Source organism: Dipteris shenzhenensis, chromosome 20, assembly GCF_047967505.1.
Source record: "Dipteris shenzhenensis isolate YYH24624 ecotype China chromosome 20, Dip_SZ_1.0, whole genome shotgun sequence".
Taxonomy (NCBI): domain Eukaryota; kingdom Viridiplantae; phylum Streptophyta; class Polypodiopsida; order Gleicheniales; family Dipteridaceae; genus Dipteris; species Dipteris shenzhenensis.
The window spans coordinates 54,025,592-54,044,295 of record NC_141615.1 but is presented as its reverse complement, the minus strand read 5'-3'; the positions used below and the strand labels follow the sequence as shown (position 1 = coordinate 54,044,295).

The 18,704-nt window shown below is 43.3% G+C and overlaps 1 non-coding gene and 2 pseudogenes across 1 annotated transcript; all 3 read right to left on the bottom strand.

Annotated features, from left to right (window-relative positions):
• Window positions 1-4,544: 4,544 nt before the first annotated feature.
• Window positions 4,545-6,408, bottom strand: LOC147889857 (25S ribosomal RNA; annotated as a pseudogene).
• Window positions 6,409-6,541: 133 nt separating this feature from the next.
• Window positions 6,542-6,694, bottom strand: LOC147889856 (5.8S ribosomal RNA). Its single transcript, XR_015542962.1, has one exon. It is a non-coding gene; the product is annotated as a 5.8S ribosomal RNA (ribosomal RNA).
• A 341-nt stretch (window positions 6,695-7,035) lies between these two features.
• Window positions 7,036-7,712, bottom strand: LOC147889855 (18S ribosomal RNA; annotated as a pseudogene; the record flags this gene model as incomplete).
• Between the last annotated feature and the right edge of the window lie 10,992 nt (window positions 7,713-18,704).

Genomic DNA, 18,704 nt, shown 5'->3' with positions numbered 1-18,704 from the left:
TATCCAATCCTTCGTCCACGGCAACCAGATCGAGAAGCTGAAGGAAGGACAACCGAAGTTCGAAGGGAGGTCGAACCAGCAAGGCACGAGCTTAGGCGGCCTGCTGAAGCAGGTAATATTACTTTGATTGGGGAAAGTACTTCTGAAGATAAGGGTGAGGTTCTAGCCAACAAGAGGATGCGTGAGTCACAAGAGGAGCGACAAACGCGAGCCAAGAAAGGGAAGCAAGTTCAATTTGCTCCCGAACCTATGGAGAGTCAACTGCAAGAGGATGCCGAATCACGCCCGCGACGACGAAAGAGGGAAAGAAAAAAGATCCACATAGAGGATTATGCCGCCTACCACTACATAAAAGACATGTTCATGAGGTCTCTCAAGAACCTATGTTGGGTATGCTTAATGGTGACAATGCTTTTAATACTATAGATTCCACTGAAAGGTATGTTGTTGCTAATGATCAAGTAAGGGATTCTATGTGTAGTCTTTTTGTTGGCGTTGAGAATCTTTGGATGAGGTGCTTGGTAGTGCATACTTTGATCAGGTTGAGAGTGATGGTGATATAGAACAAGGAGGCACGAACAATGCTCTCATGGATGTTTCAACTAGAGATTTGATTGAGGATGATGATCTTATATCCGAGTCTGTGTGTAAAGATGAAAGAGAGGGTGGTCTTTTGCTTGAATTTCGCTATAAGGTTTTGAGGATGGAGGTTTGGTAGTAAAAAGTGATGATGACCAGAGTTTGATTAGTGCACCTGGAACCATGAGTATTAATGTGATGCATGCAGTTGATGTGGATGTTGGTAGAGGTATGGATGAGTGTTCCATTAAAGGATGTGTGAATCCAGTTATGACCTTTGGGGATGAGAACTTGGACAAGTATGGTTTTTCCTTGCAAGGTGAGTTTAGACTTATACCTGACGTCGTGAACTTGAGATGCTACAGGAGGCAATAATGAAGAGGTGACAGTGCAAGGTGCCTATGAGGTGAATTATAGTACGGATGTGGAAAAGAAATGCTCCCCAAATTCTGCTGTGTGTGGAGTACATATGTGCTATGGTGCCTTATCTTGGTGTGGTTATGATGCAAAGACGTTTTTCCTTTGGTTCAAGTGGTTCTCTGCGATATGCATGTATCTTTTGCTACAGATGATTGTGAATCGATGTTTGGTGCGCCTATGTGATGCAGATAGTCTACTCAAGGCAATTCTTGGTTATATGTTCATGGCCTATGCAGTTGGAGGCTCAAACACATGTTCTTGGTTTGGGATGCCATCCATAGCTTTTTTGTTCTTAAGGGGTGCTACCCTACCTACTATTGGGAAGATGGGGGTGAAGACGGGAGGTATGTAGAGCCTTTCCCTTTTTCTATGACAGCTTTAGACTGTTGTATGTAGTTTAGTCTCCAATACGATGGAAAATAGAGCCCCCTTTGAGAAATTTTGTAAAATTGATAATGGACATCATGTAATAGGTGATATTTTATATGTATTGAAGCTCTGTACCGAGTTTGGTAGTCATCCGAACTCATATGTGTTAGATGTGTGCTTTCAAAGCTTCACTAGGGCAGTGTACAACATGCATTAATTTTCTGTTGCAGACAGAGCAGAGCTGTTTTGAGATTTCAGAACTCATAATTTTGCTCTAAGTTGTTCAGAACTCTTGAAGATTGGAATATGGGCTACAACTTTGTTTTTTATAGTTCTACAATCCGACCTAAGGGTGAAAAGATATGATCAAAGTTCTGATGCTGTGTCCGGGTGGACAGTTTTCTGCAGCACTTTGGATGACACCAATATATGTATTGTTTTGGGTTTTGACTTTCCCTATATGGTCTGTTCACACTTTGTGTTCTTGACTTGGGGTTTGGCTATATGATGGATGAATTTTTGTTGCAAAATATGGATACATATGGCGTCAAGGAGGGGGACAAAACAAGCCTCAAGGGGTAATATTGAAAGTGTATGTAATCACTAGGGTCAAGGGGGGGAAAAAAGGAGCACTACGATTAATGAGGAGTTTCTTGTGCCACACTCCAACAAAATATGGGGAGATTTTTAAGACAAATTAGGCCTTTTCTTGAGGCAAATCACGAATTTTGGCAAAAGGGAAGGTTGCATGAAGATCTATTCCAGGCAGAAAGTGGATCTCGCAGCCCTAAAAAGTAACGGTTACTATTTTTGCCATAACTTTTGACTCCAAGCTCGGATTGGAGAACTTTTTAGTGAGTTGGAAAGCTGGGATTGCGTTCTACAACTCTCTAGAAGACGTTGGGGACAAAATTGATCAAATATGGGGTCGAAAATCCGATTTTGACGAGCTGTCCTCCTTTCTTGGCACTTTTGTAGAAGCTCCAATGCATGCTTGCATGAGGACAATAGATGGTCTTGCTTCCTCCCCTTCTTCCACTCTTGTCCAAACAATCAAGGAAGGAATCTTTTCAACCATGGATGCAAGGTATGGTGGTGTGTTCTTCATGAAAGCTATGGATTTGATTGATTGCATGATTACAAAACAGCAGTTTCCCTTGCGCATGAGGAAGATCTACACAAAGTGATGGTAGCATGGAGTTGTGGATCATGTCTTTCTCTCCTTACCTCAGCCTTATATCTTCTCCTCAAGCTATATAAGAAGTTCCCATGATGTGAAGAAAAGAAAGGGATTCATTGCTCGGATCAAGATTATGCCGGTTTGGTGATAGACTTGTGAAAGATGTTCTTCTTGACGTTTGTATAGAAGAAGATTATGTTCATCACTTGATTGGAGATAGTCTCCTCTTTCAATCATATTCTTCATGGATGTTATGAGTTGAGTCTCTCAAAGATCTATTGTAAATTTGTATTCATCTTGGTGTAGTTGTGTTGCTTCAAGCAAGAGCCTTTATTCGATTCCCTTATTCTCCTCTTTCCCTTCTTCCCTTCTTGGAAAATTGATCTTGGAGTATTGTATCTTTTTTCCTTTGGTCTTTTATGAGAGAGATGTTTCAACCCTATGGGTATTTTGTATTGAAACCCTATGGGTATTTTGTATGAAGATCTCACTTGATTATGAATTGAATGTTGTGGAGATCCTTTTCATATCGTTTGTTGTCATAACCTTAAGGCAGTAAGGTGTTTGGTTAGTGTTTTGGCAAGCGGTTTTCTTTTTTTGTAGCCATAAGAATTGTGGATTGTGAGGTGTGGTTATCCTTTGGGTGCTAGGTGTTTGTGAGGTAGATTATCCTCCATCAACGTGTCCATTGGAATCAATAAACAAATGCGCCAAATGGCCCCCCAATCTTGCCAATCGTCCCAACCTTGGAAGAATGTCACCTTTTTTATGACCTCAGATGTAGCAAGTAGCTCAATAAGGGCACAATGAGTCTAGGAAATTCAAAGTCTCCTAATGTATGATCAGTTCTTCACCCCAAACCATCTAGGGATAGACATCCCATCCATCATCACTACGAGCAAGGTGTTGAATGATTAGTGTCGAAAGAGATCCCTCCAATTGCTTGCCATGACTAGATGAGGTCCAAGAACCAAGTCCTCGAAGTTGGTGAGAAGGGACATAAATTGCCGAATCCTCTTGATGTTGTCATTGATGGAGATCCAAGAAACCACTTGTGAAGTTTTGATTTTTGAAATATGATATTTCATATTGATGGAATATAGAAAATACAACTTTGCTTTTTACACCAAAGAAAAATTCCTTATGGGTGAAAATAAAAACCCTTACAGTGAAAGATGTTGGAAATGACACAAACGTAGAAAAAATACTTCATTCACGTATTGGTTATTAAGATTTTGAAATCTTTAGAACCACCAAATCATAAAGAGAAATTGTGCAAATAAGCATTTGCAATGATGCAACAATTAGGACCCCCATGTTTCTTATTGACATTACCTTGTGCAAAGTGTTTATGGCCACCATTAACAAGTTGCTTAACAAATATCATGACAATAGCAATACTTGCACAGACAATGATAAATTAAGAAAAAGAAACAAAATACAACAATTGACAAGAGAAAAGCTTACAACATGTGTTATTATGTTCATAAATTGCAATTTTATTTGACTTCAAAAGATTCTTCAATTATAGACAAAATAAAAGATTACTTCTTCGTCATATGATATTTAAGTTGCCAACAAGGGAAGGAATACAGCTGGATAATCAAACTTGGGGCTGCAAAGATGCAACCTGGACCTTGCCTACACAGGAGATAGAAGCATCGACAAGTTGCCAACAAGGGAAGGAATACAGCTGGATAATCAAACTTGGGGCTGCAAAGATGTAACCTGGACCTTGCCTACACAGGAGATAGAAGCATCGACTTCACAGTCATCTACAGAACAGGTTGATGAAGAAGAGCAAGAATTGCCAGCAACTCCCTAAGCAGAGCCACAGCAAGCTATCTCGCAATTCCTATATCACCTTTCTGGTTTTTGCATTCTCCCTTTTTAGCTCCTCCATCATCTGGTTTTTTTCAATGTTCAATGCATTCAGCATGTTGCGGAGCCATTTGTAAAGACCCTCCTTTTTGCCTCTCTGATCTTCAAGTTTCTTTCTTGGTTACTTGGTATAGTCGGCCACATCTGATTGACAATTTTTGAGGACCATGCATTGGTGCAAACAATGAACTTCACGGGCCATCGGGGGCGCATCAGACGCCGCGAGATGTGCGATGCTTTACCGGTTGCTAGATCCTATCTCCGAGTGATCCGATTACAGGGTGGGCGGGCTATTAAAAAGAAAAGAGAACTCTTTCCGAGGCCCCTATCGGGGTCTCCGGATTTGGTCACATTACCGTCCACCGTCGCGTCTCGGTTCGGGAATATTGACCCGATTTCCTTTTGATGCGTGGCGCGCATTGCGCCCTTGACACAGGACTGCCTTAGGATCGACTAATTCAATTGCTATTCACATGGAACCTTTCTCCACTTCGGCCTTTAAAGTTCTCATTTGAATATTTGCTACTACCACTAAGATCTGCATCGGGGGCCGTTTCACTCAGGCTCGTGCCCGGAGTTGCACCACGACCCCCACGCCCTCCTACTCATCGGGGCCTCGCACTCGCCCCAATGGCCGGGTGTAGGTCGCATGCTTCAGTGCCATCCATTTTTGGGGCTAGTTGATTCGGCAGGTGAGTTGTTACACACTCCTTAGCGGATTTCGACTTCCATGACCACCGTCTTGCTGTCTTAATCAATCAATACCCTTTGTGAGATCTAGGTTAGCGCATAGTTCGGCACCGTAACTCGACTTTCGCTTCATCTCGCATCGCTATTCTACTTACAAAAAATGGCCCACTTGGAGCTCACATTCCGCGCCGAGGTTCAACGGAGCAACCTCGACCGCTTACCTATTTAAAGTTTGAGAATAGGTCGAGGGTGTTACACCCCCGATGCGTCTAATCATTCGCTTTATCCGATAAAATTGCGAGGAGCTCCAGCTATCCTGAGGGAAACTTCGGAGGGAACCAGCTACTAGATGGTTCGATTAGTCTTTTGCCCCTATACCCAAGTCTGACGAATGATTTGCATGTCAGTATCGCTACGAGCCTCCACCAGAGTTTCCTCTGGCTTGGCCCTGCTTAGGCATAGTTCACCATCTTTCGGGTCCCAGAAGGTACGCTCCCACTCGAGCCTTTCACAAAAGATCATGGTCGGTCGATGGTGTACCCCTCAGGGGGGATCCCACCTATTAGGTTCCTTGCGCCTCTGTGGGTTTGCCGCCCACCGGCTCGCGTATGTGTTAGACTCCTTGGTCCGTGTTTCAAGACGGGTCGGATAGAAAGCCCAAAGCGCCAATGTATCGAGCGCATAGGTGCATAGAGCCCGCTCCGATCGACGCGTGCTTCGTTCCTCGGCTCGTGCGACGGCATAGGCGAGCCTTTTAGAGTTTGCTCTTGTCCCGCCGCGTCGACCCACGCTAACCAGCGCCCCACATCGAGCGACGGACCAGCTCGCGCCGTTTCGCATCTGACCGAGGCGTGCCCGTGGCCTCCATTCGCTTCCCTCCCAGCAATTTCAAGCACTCTTTAACTCTCTTTTCAAAGTCCTTTTCATCTTTCCCTCGCGGTACTTGTTCACTATCGGTCTCTCGCCCGTATTTAGCCTTGGATGGAACTTACCACCCACTTAGGGTTGCATTCCCAAACAGCTCGACTCGCCGACAACACCCCGCGAAGTGATAGGTCCGAGCTCCACGGGACTCTCAACCTCTCCGACGCCCCTTTCTAGGGGATCTGGGCTCAGTCTGTCGTAGAGGACGCCTCTCTAGACTACAATTCATGTGGCGGGGCCAGGCGATTCTCAAGCTGGGCTCTTTCCTGTTCACTCGCCACTACTGGGGAAATGTTCGTTAGTTTCTTCTCCTTCGCTTAGTGATATGCTTAAACCCGCGGGTAGCCTTGCCTAATCCGAGGTCCATGTCACCGGTGTGTTTCAGTCGACCATGATGCCTAGCGAGGAGGGGCCGCGTCGACGAGGGTCGCACGGACGGCCAGCTCCGCCTTGTCGACCCCCTCGCGGGGAGGGGACGGAGGGGTGTGGTGGGGGTGTAGACGCTCGAGCAGGCATGCCCTTGGACGGGCCGCGGGCACAAGTTGCATTCAAAGACTCGATGATTCACGAAATTCTACAATTCACACTACGTATCGCATTTCGCTGCATTCTTCATCGTTGTGAGAGCTGAGACATCCGTTGCTGAGAGTCGTTGCTTCGTGCATCACGTCTTCTCCGAGGGAGGAGGCTCAGTCCGACGCGTTTCTTCGGTGCCTCGCACTCTCAGGGGAGCCGAAGGTTTAGCAGGCGGCCCCGTGCCGGAGGCACGGCGGAGGGGGGTGGCCCTCATGGTGTGGACCGGGTTGCCCTAGCTCACGTTGTCGCGTCGGCCCGTCATTGAGCAGCCCACGAGCCGCTTGGGCCGACCCTCCACTCGCTTTCGTCGGGCTCCGACGGGGGGCGGGGTGCCGACGGCCGTGCCTTCGGGCGCATCCCCTCTCATCGACGTTCCACGGTTCGTGACATTTCTCACGGGATGTGTGTCAATGATCCTTCCGCAGGTTCACCTACGGAAAGCTTGTTACGACTTCTCTTTCCTCTAAATGATAAGGCTTAATGAACTTCTCACAACGTCGTCGGTGGTGAACTCTGCCAGTGTCGTCGTGATCCGAAAACTTCACCAGACCATTCAATCGGTAGGAGTGACAAGTGGTGTGTACAAAGGGCAGGGACGTAGTCAACGTGAGCTGATGACTCATGCTTACTAGGAATTCCTCGTTGAAGATCAATAATTGCAATGATCTATTCCCATCATGATGAAATTTCAAAAGATTACCTGGACCTCTCGGCCCAGGCAGTAAACTCATTGAATTCATCAGTGTAAAACATCTAAGGGCATCACAGACCTGTTATTACCTCAAACTTCCGTGGCCTAGACGGCCACAGTCCCTCTAAGAAGTTGGCCACGAAGAGGATCCTTCGCGTAACTAGTTAGCAGGCTGAGGTCTCGTTCGTTAATGGAATTAACCAGACAAATCACTCCACCAACTAAGAATGGCCATGCACCACCACCCATAGAATCAAGAAAGAGCTCGCAATCTGTCAATCCTTACTAATTCTGGACCTGGTAGGTTTCCCCATGTTGAGTCAAATTAAGCCGCAGGCTCCAATCCTGGTGGTGCCCTTCCGTCAATTCCTTTAAGTTTCAGCCTTGCGACCATACTGCCCCCGGAACCCAAAGACTTTGATTTCTCATAAGGTGCTGGCGGAGTCATCGAAGTAACATCCACCAATCCCTAGTTGGCATCGTTTATGGTTGAGACTAGGACGGTATCTGGTCGTCTTCGAGCCCCCAACCTTTGTTCTTGATTAATGAAAACATCCTTGGCAAATGCTCCTCTGTCACGCCGCCGGCCCCGGGGGCCATGGGTTCCCTTCTCTCCGTGCAAAATGGATCGCACGGCCGTGGTCAGGGGCTCTCGCCCGACTACCCATCGACGCCCACCTTCCGCCAACCTCTTTGCCACACTCCTCACCCATACGCATCCCCTCTCCCAGCACTTGTGCTCCCTCTCCACCCTTATCCCTCTCTACTCGTGTTAAATGATGTTTTCCAAGAAGATGTGTATATTTAAATAATGTAGGTTTTTTCCTTCCCCCATTTCATTTTGTGAGTGTTGCCTTGTTTGGTGTAAAATGAGGGTCTTTACACATTGCTAGCTTGCTCGCCCGCCAGCTAGCCAAAACTGCACGAGTGTTTTGCCACGTGGGAAGGTGCAATTCGCCCCTAAAAGCATGCAGCCTGCCCAAACTTGGGCAGCCAAGACCTCCTGCCCAAGGGCTTGGGCGGGGGGTTTTCTTCTTCAAAACATTAAATGCACTTTGAGGTGGTGGGGCTTGAACCCACAACCTTTTGCCACATGCCCAATGGCCGTGTGTAACCTTTGCGCAATGACAAGTGAATGCCAAATGTGCTTTAGGCAAAAGAAATATCTACCACAGTTTTGTGCTTACAAGACGTCCCATTAAACAAGCGCAGAACATGACACCCAACTATTCTTGGACAAAGAGGAGGCGAAGTGTAATGTATGTGAGAGCCATTGGTTGTATTTGTTTTGCTCATAGGAAGTCATAGGTTGGATAGCAAGGAAGAGAAACATGATTGGGTAGATTTTGTTGAGACTTTTGCATGAGTTGTAATGTCTACATGGTCAAAACTTGGATGACGAGATATAATTTGCATTTGTGTGAAGTCGTACGATAAAGTTGCGAGTTTACTGAGGGGGAGAGAGAGAGACAGAGAGAGAGACAGAGATTAATGTCGGCAAAATCCCTCGTGGGGCTATGTGACAAAATACACATCCAAAAGGGAATGTCTCATACAAGCCATAAGGGGCTAAAAAGAAAAAAAAGAAAGAGGCAAGGGCAAGCTAAGCCCAAGCTGAGTACTATAAAAATAGTTAATCTAAAGTATTAGTTACTGCATGGTAGTGTACATCAAGGGATCCAACATAGAGAAACTGGTACATCAGAGCAACCATCATAGAGAATTTGGTGCCTCTAGTATAGTGGCTCGATGGGATGTGAGGATCTCTTGAATCTGTAGCTAGCGAGAGGTGTTAGGTCTCAATGGTGGGCAAGGCTTGTGTGCTCGTACCCGATCAGCCATATCAAGGGTGACTCCTCGGGTAGGGCAGGTCCCATTAAGGAGAGCAGCGACGGGGAGAACCATGATCGTGCATGCTCGAGTGTGTCTGCGTGGCTCCAAAGTTGCCGCCTGCCTCATTCGATTGTCATGGTGGTCCACTAGCTCTTCATCTACCATCTCACTATGTCCTCGGGCCTCCTCAGATATGAAGAAATCTATGACATGCCTTTGTCTCCAATCAATCGTCGGTGTAGCACTTTGTGTCTGCCGTTGTCTGATCTATCGAAGAAGAGTGTCCCTATGGCATCGCATCTCTAGTAGGTATAAGCCAATGTAGATCCCTATGGCATCGCATCTCTAGTAGGTATAAGCCAAAACCATATCCTTCTAAGAAGAGGCAATGGTAGCATCCTCTGATCTCATAATAGACTAGGCATCGACACAATGCATCCAAGCTGTACTGGAATGGGGGGAGCATGCTGTCTATGTGTAGTCCATGCATGGTGAACGAATGAGATATCTGTGCTAGTCACCTGCAGCCTCTCAAATATCGTCCACTTTGTCACGAAAAGGTCACATCCCCAGAAAGGTGTTGCATACATGGCAATCGGTCTCACTAGTGTGTCAAAAAGCCACCCCTTCGTCAGCAGGTCTTGAAAGTGTGCCTGAAAACATTGTCGCTCTAAGCATGTCAAGGCTCCCTATCCTTGTGTGAGTTGTGCTCTAGCTGCATGTATCATCCTCGGTCTGGAAAAAGCAACCCCCAAGTAAGTGTAGGACTACACTATCTCTACTGGCTCCCCATGATAGGTAAAATGATGATGGTGTAAGACAGCTCATGAGGTATTGAAGATCATTATTTTGGTTTTACTAAGATTGATAGTCATATCTCTCTCTCTACAGAACACCTCTAAAGCATCCAATTGTCTCTAAAGTCCTTCTGCTAAAGATGAGAGGAGGACTATGTTGTCTGCATATAGTAAGATCTGTATCATCAAATCAGCCAGCAATGTACCCTCATTCCCTAGGTAATCAATGAAGAGAGAGAGAGAGATTAGCATCGACAAAAGCCCTCGTGGGGCATGCAACAAAAGTGCACAATATAATGTCTCGCATACAAGCCGCAAGGGGCTAAAACAGGGAAAATAGTAAATCTAAAAACAAAGAAACTAAGCTAGATAAGAAATATTGGCTATCAAACTGCAGAGCTGTGTATATCATTCTTGAAATAAGCAAGAGAGCAAGAGCCTAGGAGCATCCTATGGATCTAGTGCAATAGAGATATGGTGAGCTATGAGGATATCCTAAATTTGTAGTTGTCAAGTAGTAGTGCGTCTTGGTGGTGGTTGAGGTTGCTAAGACTGTCATACCAGTGGGGTGGGTCCCTGTCAAGAAAGCATAGATTGGGTGAACGTCAATCTTACGGGCTCTAGGTGACCTACGTGTGCTCCGAGGTCATCTTATGCTGATCCAATCATCTCGAAGGTCGGTCATCTCCTCATCCTCTATGTCATCTGGTCCCCTAGAGATAAAGAAATTTGTGACATGGCGTTGCCTCCAATCAGTCTCCTGTATGTGACTCCTCGATAGTTGCTTTATTGGCGTAAGAGTATATCTATGTGATGTCACATATTGATTAGGTACAAACCAATACGAACCTAATATGGGTAGTGGATAAGCTGTGAAAGTGGACCAAATCCATGTCCTTCTAGGAAGAGGCGTGGTAGCATCCTTTGATCTCATAGTAGACTAGACAAGAGCCTCTGTCTCAATCTCCCTAGTAGTACATAGCCTACATATCGATCTCTCTATAGGTATACCTTCTGCTCTACATGTCTCAATCTCCAATTGATGTGAAGAGATTTGCATTTGCCTAATGGCGAATCTCAATGCATGAGAAACTCCTCTGCCCTCTAGGTATCCAAACCTAGTGATGAAGCCATCTGCTGATATCCTCAGAAAGTGATCATGATAAAACTGAGCCTTGGTGGGGGGCTCATGGCTCCTCCTCCAAGTTCGAGAGATGTATAGCTGTAAAAAGTCTAGCCAAATGATTCAATTGATCTCATCACATGGAGGGAGTAGGGCTGAGGGTGCATCCAAGCTATACTGGAAAGAGGGGAGTCGATCCATTTGCAATCCATGTCTATCAAACCATCGAGATGTCTATGCATACCATCCAGTAGTATCACTACAACTTGCTAAACGGATGGAAGACTCAAGGGGCTAGCCTCATGAGTCTCCAACTAAGAAGAGCACGGGTTGTGTGAAGGAAAGTCATAGTCTAGAAAATGGCATCAAGATGGAGACGCGTCATCATGAACTCTGCATGTATAATCTGATGAGGTATAGAAGGGTTACTAGGGATTAGACTTAGAGCTGATAAGTACTTATAATCGCCTAAATCTCGTCCACTCTGATGTGGAGATATTGCAACCCCAAAAGGGTGTTGCATACATGGCAGTCAGTCTCACAAGTGTATCAAAAAGCCATGCCTTTGTCGGCGGGTCTTGAAAGTGTGCCAGAAAACATTGTCTCTCTAGTCGTGCCAGGGATAAGCATCTCAAAAAGCCTCCTTATCATGCGAAAGCATGGTATAGTATCAAATTGACATATGGCACAAGAGTAGTGGTTGAGCATCTCATATATATGGTCAAGGTTCTAAAAGAACCAAAGACAAATTGCTTTAAGGATGCAATTGGTGGGAAGCAAAATTGGGAGGCAACCATGGATGAAGTGATGGCAGCTTCGAATAAAAACCATACTTGGGATTTAGTGACTTTGCCTAAGAATAAGAAGGCGATTGGCTGCAAGTGGGTCTATAAGATGAAGCACAATGCCTATGGGTTTGTGAGTAGGTAGGAGGCAATGTTAGTTTCCAAAGGATATCCACATACATATGGCATTGACTATGGAGAAACCTTTAGTCTAGTCCCTCTCTCCCTAACTCTTTACATTGTCATCAATATAAACATTGATAAATCATCGATAAAAAAGAGCAGGGCCTATTATATTGACACTTATTTTGACCATCATATCAATGAATTTGTGCATATATTGATAAAAATATGGGTTCCCATGATTTATAAAAGAATATTTCTCCTTTGTAAATTCTATCAAAATTAACGTCAAATTTGTACCAAACCCTTGTAGTGCTAGGTATGTGAAGCATGCAAGACATGCAGTTGTGCAGAATGCTAAAGTTAGCAAAAGAGTTTGGGAAGTGATCTAGTCAGATGTGTGGACAACCAAAACTGCTTCTATTGGTGGATGCCATTGTTATGTGAGCTTTATTGATGATCATACTAGGAAGGTGCGGGTCTACTTCATAAAACCATAAAAGTGAAGTGTTTAGCCACTTCAAATTCTTTAAGGCTATGGTTGAAAAGGAGAAGGTCATGCACATAAAAAATGTTGAAATTTGATGGAGGAGGATACTATTTTTCAAATTAATTCAATGATTATCTGAGTAGGGATTTCATAGAAAGTACTTATGCGTATCTACCCTTAACAGAATGGGGTTGTAGAAAGAAAGAACATGCATATTGCAGAAGTGGCATGGGCTATGTTGAATGAAAAAAAGATGCTTGATTATTTTTGGGATGTAGTAGAAATTGCTATGCATATTATGAACAAAACCCCCACTACAACTATCCATGGCATGACACTTAAAGAAAAGTATACAAGTAGAAATTGCTCTGTATGAACAAAACCCCCACTACAACTATCCATGGCATGATGCTTGAAGAAAAGTATACAAGTAGAAAATCATATGTTTCTCATTTGAAAGTATTTGGTTGCATAACTTATGTTCTTATTTTTTATGAGAGGAGAACTTAGCTGGGTCCAAAGGTAGAAAAATGCATCTTCATTGGTTATTCTCTACAATAGAAAGGGTATCACTGTTATATCCCTTCCACTCATAGGATGCAAATGAGTAGAGATGTTATTTTTGATGATTAAATGAGTTGCTAGTATGGATCGACAAAACTATCAAAAGATGCAGGTGCAAGAAACAATAATGTTGTAGTAAATGCAGAGCAACAATCACAAAGAGTTGACCCAGTGAGTCCTCTAATAGTGGATCCAATGCATGGATAGGGAGACTACGATCTAGTGGATCATCTCATGGCAACCCAAATGGTGGTACATAGGTATCATGCAAAGGAAAGGAGAAGGTGGACCTACTCCCGTATTTGATAATTTTGTTGGTCACTCTCATGCTGATGGAGATTCAAGTGGTTTAAAAATAAATCTTCATGAGGAACTTGGGATTCCTTATGCTGTTACTCCTAGTGAAAGGAAAAGCGAGCTTGCTTTGAAGACTCCTAGAGGTGATGCATGTGTACACAGGTCCACACATGTGAAGTATCTGATTGTCATGCTGAGATATGATGGGTTTTCAACCCATCACTTTGCTTGTATGGTCAAGGTTCTAAAAGAACTTGAGCCCACTTGATTTGAGGATGTAGTAGGGTAGAAAAATTGAGAGGCAGCCATGGATAAAGATATATCAACCTTGGATGCAAATCACACTTGAGATTTGATGCCTTTGCCTCATTATAAGTGAAGCACAATGTTGATGGGTTTGTGAGAAAGTATAAGGCAAGGTTGGTTGCCAAAGGATATGCAAAAATATATGGCATTGATTATGGAACTCTTATGGAAAAACCTTCAATTCAGTTGCAAGGATGGAAAATGTGAGAGTAATAATTACTATGGCTATTGCAAAAGGATGGTCATTCCATCAGATGGATGTGGAGAATGCTTTCTTGCATGGTGATTTGTAGGCTTGAGGGGGTCACTATGTATAAACCCTCTATATCACGTGCATTCAAGTCCCATTTTTAAAATCCCTTATCTGTAAATTTTTTATTAATAAAATGTACCCCTTTTCTATACGAACCTATATATTTTTTCCAAAACTCATTTAAATAGTCCCTTATGTATATTTATTTCTATAAATTTTAGAAATAAAAAATATCCTTGTGTTGAACTCATGCGATAGGGTTACATATGATAAGTGACCCCCCCGAGTTTGTAGGAAGAGGTGTACACGGTGCAGCCACAAGGTTATGAGGATGATGCATGTCGGTTAGGTCTAGTCGGGTGCCTGACCCAATCGGCCCAAAACGGCCGTCTAGTGGTCGGTCACAAACTAGGCCCTCGACCACTCGTTAGGATAGTGGCATAGAATAGAGCAACTAACCTATGATCTCCGTTTGGCCTAAAGCCATCCGAGATCATCTAGGGCCCCAAACGGGCCCCGCAACCCAAGAGTGGGCTGCCTTGGGAAAAGTTCCATTTACCCTCAATGTGGTCAGTCATGGGATGCCTTATCACACTTACATGTAGCCTAGTTGGTAGTATACCAACTCTATCTAAAGCCGTCCAGCCATGAGGCCACACATGGCCCCCATCTGGTGTCTACCGGATGACCTAGCTACTCAGATGTCTTCTCCTCATATGGAGGGCTCACAAGTAGAGTTAGCTGGTTACCATGTAGTTACACGAGAGTGAGGCATTGATATCTAATAGGACAGACAATCCAATGGCATATCAATGCCACATGGACCAAGGGATGTCATAGGACTTGCAACTTTCTTGTCGATGGAAGTTAAGATGCCTATTGCTTGATTGCTCCAACCTTAAGGCATGACTTGTTAGATTGGATGAATGGATACCTAAATTCAATGGTTGATGTTCCTGATAGAGAGTTAAAGGAAGAAGGGCCAAACTTGGATAGATGCTAAGGCACTACAGGTAGATCCTCCACTCACACATGAAGAACCAATCGATCTAGAGATGCCATTCTTTATGGCTGACCTCGAGTGGGATAATGAACCTGAAGAAGGTACCCATACCAATGATGACTCAGATTTTCCTTGGGACCTTGAAAAAGAGGCTGAGAATGCTGAAATTGAAGATCAAATCTTTGATAATGACTTAGCCATTCTGCATGCCCTAATGGCAGTCGAGCTCCCAAAAGTTGAACCTCCACAGTTGAATAACAGCAGAAGATCTCGCAAGAAAGCTAAAGGAGGAAATCGTAGAAAAGCCAAGGCCGAACACTTCAATGAATTCGAACGAGTCTAAACAAGGATCGTCGAATTGTACCTTGCAAAGCCAGCTCCCTCAAAATCAGAACCACTGCCTCTTGAATGATCCCCTGAGGGACTGGAAGGAGTATGCGCAGCAAATGAACCCTTACTTGGAAACACCTTACCAGTGGAAAAGTTACCCCACAATTCCCAACGTAAGAAGTTTTGGAAATATAAGCCACATGTGCGGATGAAGCTCGATCAAGAGACTTCAGAAAAAGAAAGTAAAAAAGAGCCTACCAAATTGGTAAATGCAACTATGCCACCCGGTACACATGGCACATGTCAGGCTAGTTCAACACCATCAGAGGCCAATCTTCGAGTAGTACCGAAATACTTCAAGAACTACACAAGTGGCAGTGTGCCAATAGCAATGCCAAGACCACTAAGAGAATCTGAAGTTCAAGAAATTGATAGCATTGGAGAAACTCCAATCTATGAGGGCCCGGCAAAAACACACACAATAAACCTCGCCCTTGAAGGGGAGGAAGAAAAACTAGTTTTCATTGGGAAAAATCTTCGACAAGAAGATGAAACCAAACTCAAAGCACTCCTAATGGAATACTATGACTGCCTAGCATGGTCATACAAAGAGATGAAAGGAATTTCACCAGACGTGGTAGTACACACGATACCTATAAGGGAAGGTGCTCACCCTAAGGTATGTGGACCTTATCGCACAAATCCCAAATATGGCACCATGGTTTATGACGAGCTGGAAAAACTCCTAGATGCCGGATTCATCTACAAGATAGAGCACACTGATTGGGTTTTACCCATTGTCATTGTGCCTAAACGCAACAAGAAGCTTAGAATATGCATAAACTTAAAAAATGTGAACGTTGCCATAATTAGGGATCACTATCCCCTACCCTTAACACAAAAAGTATTGGAAAAGGTGGCAGGCTCCAAAATATATAGCTTCTTGGATGGCTTCAGAGGCTATAACCAAGTGCAAATTGCTCCTAAAGACCAATCAGAAACCGCATTTGCTACAGAATGGGGTATTTTTGCATATAGAGTCATGCCATTTGGCCTTTGTAATGCCCCGGCCACATTCCAACGAGTCATGTTCACAGCTTTCAAGTCATTTTTGAATAAGTTTCTGCAGGTGTTTTTGGGGGACGAGCATTTTTCGAGCGAAATCTTCCAAGCGTCCGAGCGAAGGAAAAAAAAAGCTTCCAACTATGCAAAAATATGACAAAAATGGATCAGAAGAAAACATAGTTTCACTTAGAAATATGAAAAGTATTATAGGAATGCCTATTTTATACACGAATATTTATGTGAATCTTTGGGAATGGTGAGAACATAATGGGATGGCTTTTGAAGAAACCCACATGTAGAGTAGACTTCTCTATGAAAATTCCCTTATGATCCTTCTTACAACTTTTTACTTAATAGGGGGTGACATTGAAAACATTGAAAAACCTCTCTCAACCTATCTTCATGAAAGGGTTTCTCCAAAGAAAACTCATTGAAGCAAGCCATCAAGGTAGTTTCGCCAGCGAAACCCCTTTGAACAAGGTCTTTCAAGGTAGTTTCGCTGGCGAAACTACCTTGGACAGCACTTTTAAAAGTGACATAACTTTCACATCCAATGTCCAAATATAGTCATTCAGCCACTCAAATTGATCGGAAAATCCCATTTGAGCACATCTATGGGGTTATATTTTGGAAAACCTTGCATATATAGTATTAAATATTACATGTATTTTATGAGAGTGATATATAAGCCCAAGTTAATACTTATTTACAGTAATTTAAACTTCTGTAGAAACATGTCCATAAATATCTTGTTATTAATACTATAAAAACACTTGAAAGATATTGCCATATGATATGTTTAATAAGTAATTATTTATGTATAATATTATTATATTGAGAGTGATTATGAGGGACGTTTCTTAAATAAATTATTTTTCAATACTTTTTTAAGGTAATAACAAGGGTACAAAGGGATGTCTATGAATAAGAAGATTTATGTTATGTAAAAATGAATGAGTGACTAGTCTGTATAATTTTATGATAAAGGGATCTAGTTCTAATGAAAATAAAAGTGTAAAAACCATGTTTCCTAAAGAAATACTATTTTTAAAATCTCTTGAAAGACACGCTCGTATAAACCTGCTCATAGGTTTTTGCTCGTAAAATTGACGCATCCTTTTGGATGATTTGTGCATCCATTCAAAGAAAAAAGACCACTTCAAATGTCTTGAAGCAGTACTAATCAAATGAGTATGGAATCTTCCTAAATCCAACAAAATGCCAGTTCATGGTCACCCACAGAGTTGTTTTGGGACATATCATCTCTCAACATGGGATTGCAACTGACATGGGAAAAATCAAAATCATCATGGAATTGCCCCCTCCTACAAATTCCAAAGGTGTACAGGCCTTTATGGGACATGTCGGCTATTATAGAAGATTTATATTGCGGTATGCCATGATAGCTAGAACACTTTACAAATTATTAGTGGAATTCTTATGGACTGAAGAGTGTGACCAAGCCTTTGATCTTTTAAAGTGGTGCCTAATCACGGCACCCGTCCTTATATCTCCCAATTGGAATATTGATTTTCATGTTCATACTGACGGATCCAAGTATGCAATTGGGAGTGTGCTTTGTCAACCTGGTGAACATAAGAAAGACTACCCATTCTACTTCACCACTCGACAACTCAATGCGGCACTATCCTACTCGCAATCGGATTTTGTCTTCTACACCGACCATCAAGCATTGCTTTATCTTGTAAACCATCCGTGTACAATAGGAAGAATAACTAGATGGCTCCTCTTGCTTTAAGAATTCAACTTCAAAATAGTGGTCCGCAAAGGTGACCAACACTACATTGCCGATCACATGTTTTGTGTCAACAAGTCGGGAGAAGAAGCCACTAGAGTAGAAGACGACTTACCAGATGCCACACTATTTCAAATAGATGCTATTCCAGAGTGGTGTGGAGATATCATTGGGTACTTGATGGCAGGAAGACCACCCCTTGAAATGAAAGCAGTAGATGCCAAAAAATTGATTCTAAAGGCTACACCCTATCAACTCATTGCAGGACAACTATACAAGATGGGCAAGGACCAGATATTAAGAAGATGTGTAATGCCTCATGAGATCATGCCAATCCTAAGTGAAGTCCATGAAGGCATTGCAGGAGGACACTTCCAAGGGGAATCCTTGCAGGCTACTGGTGGCCAACACTGTGGGCAGATGCCTATGAATATGTAAAAGGTTGTGATGTATGCCAACGGACTACTAAACCACAACACAAAGACTTCAATCCCCTAACAACAATTGTTGCACAAAAACCATTTGAAAAATGGGGGATTGACTATGTGGGTCCCATACATCCAGCAGCAAAAGGAATAGAGGCACGCTACATCATTGTGGCCACTGATTACTTTAAAAAATGGGCTGAAGCTAAAGCAATCAGAAAGGCAGATGCCAGAAGCACAGCTA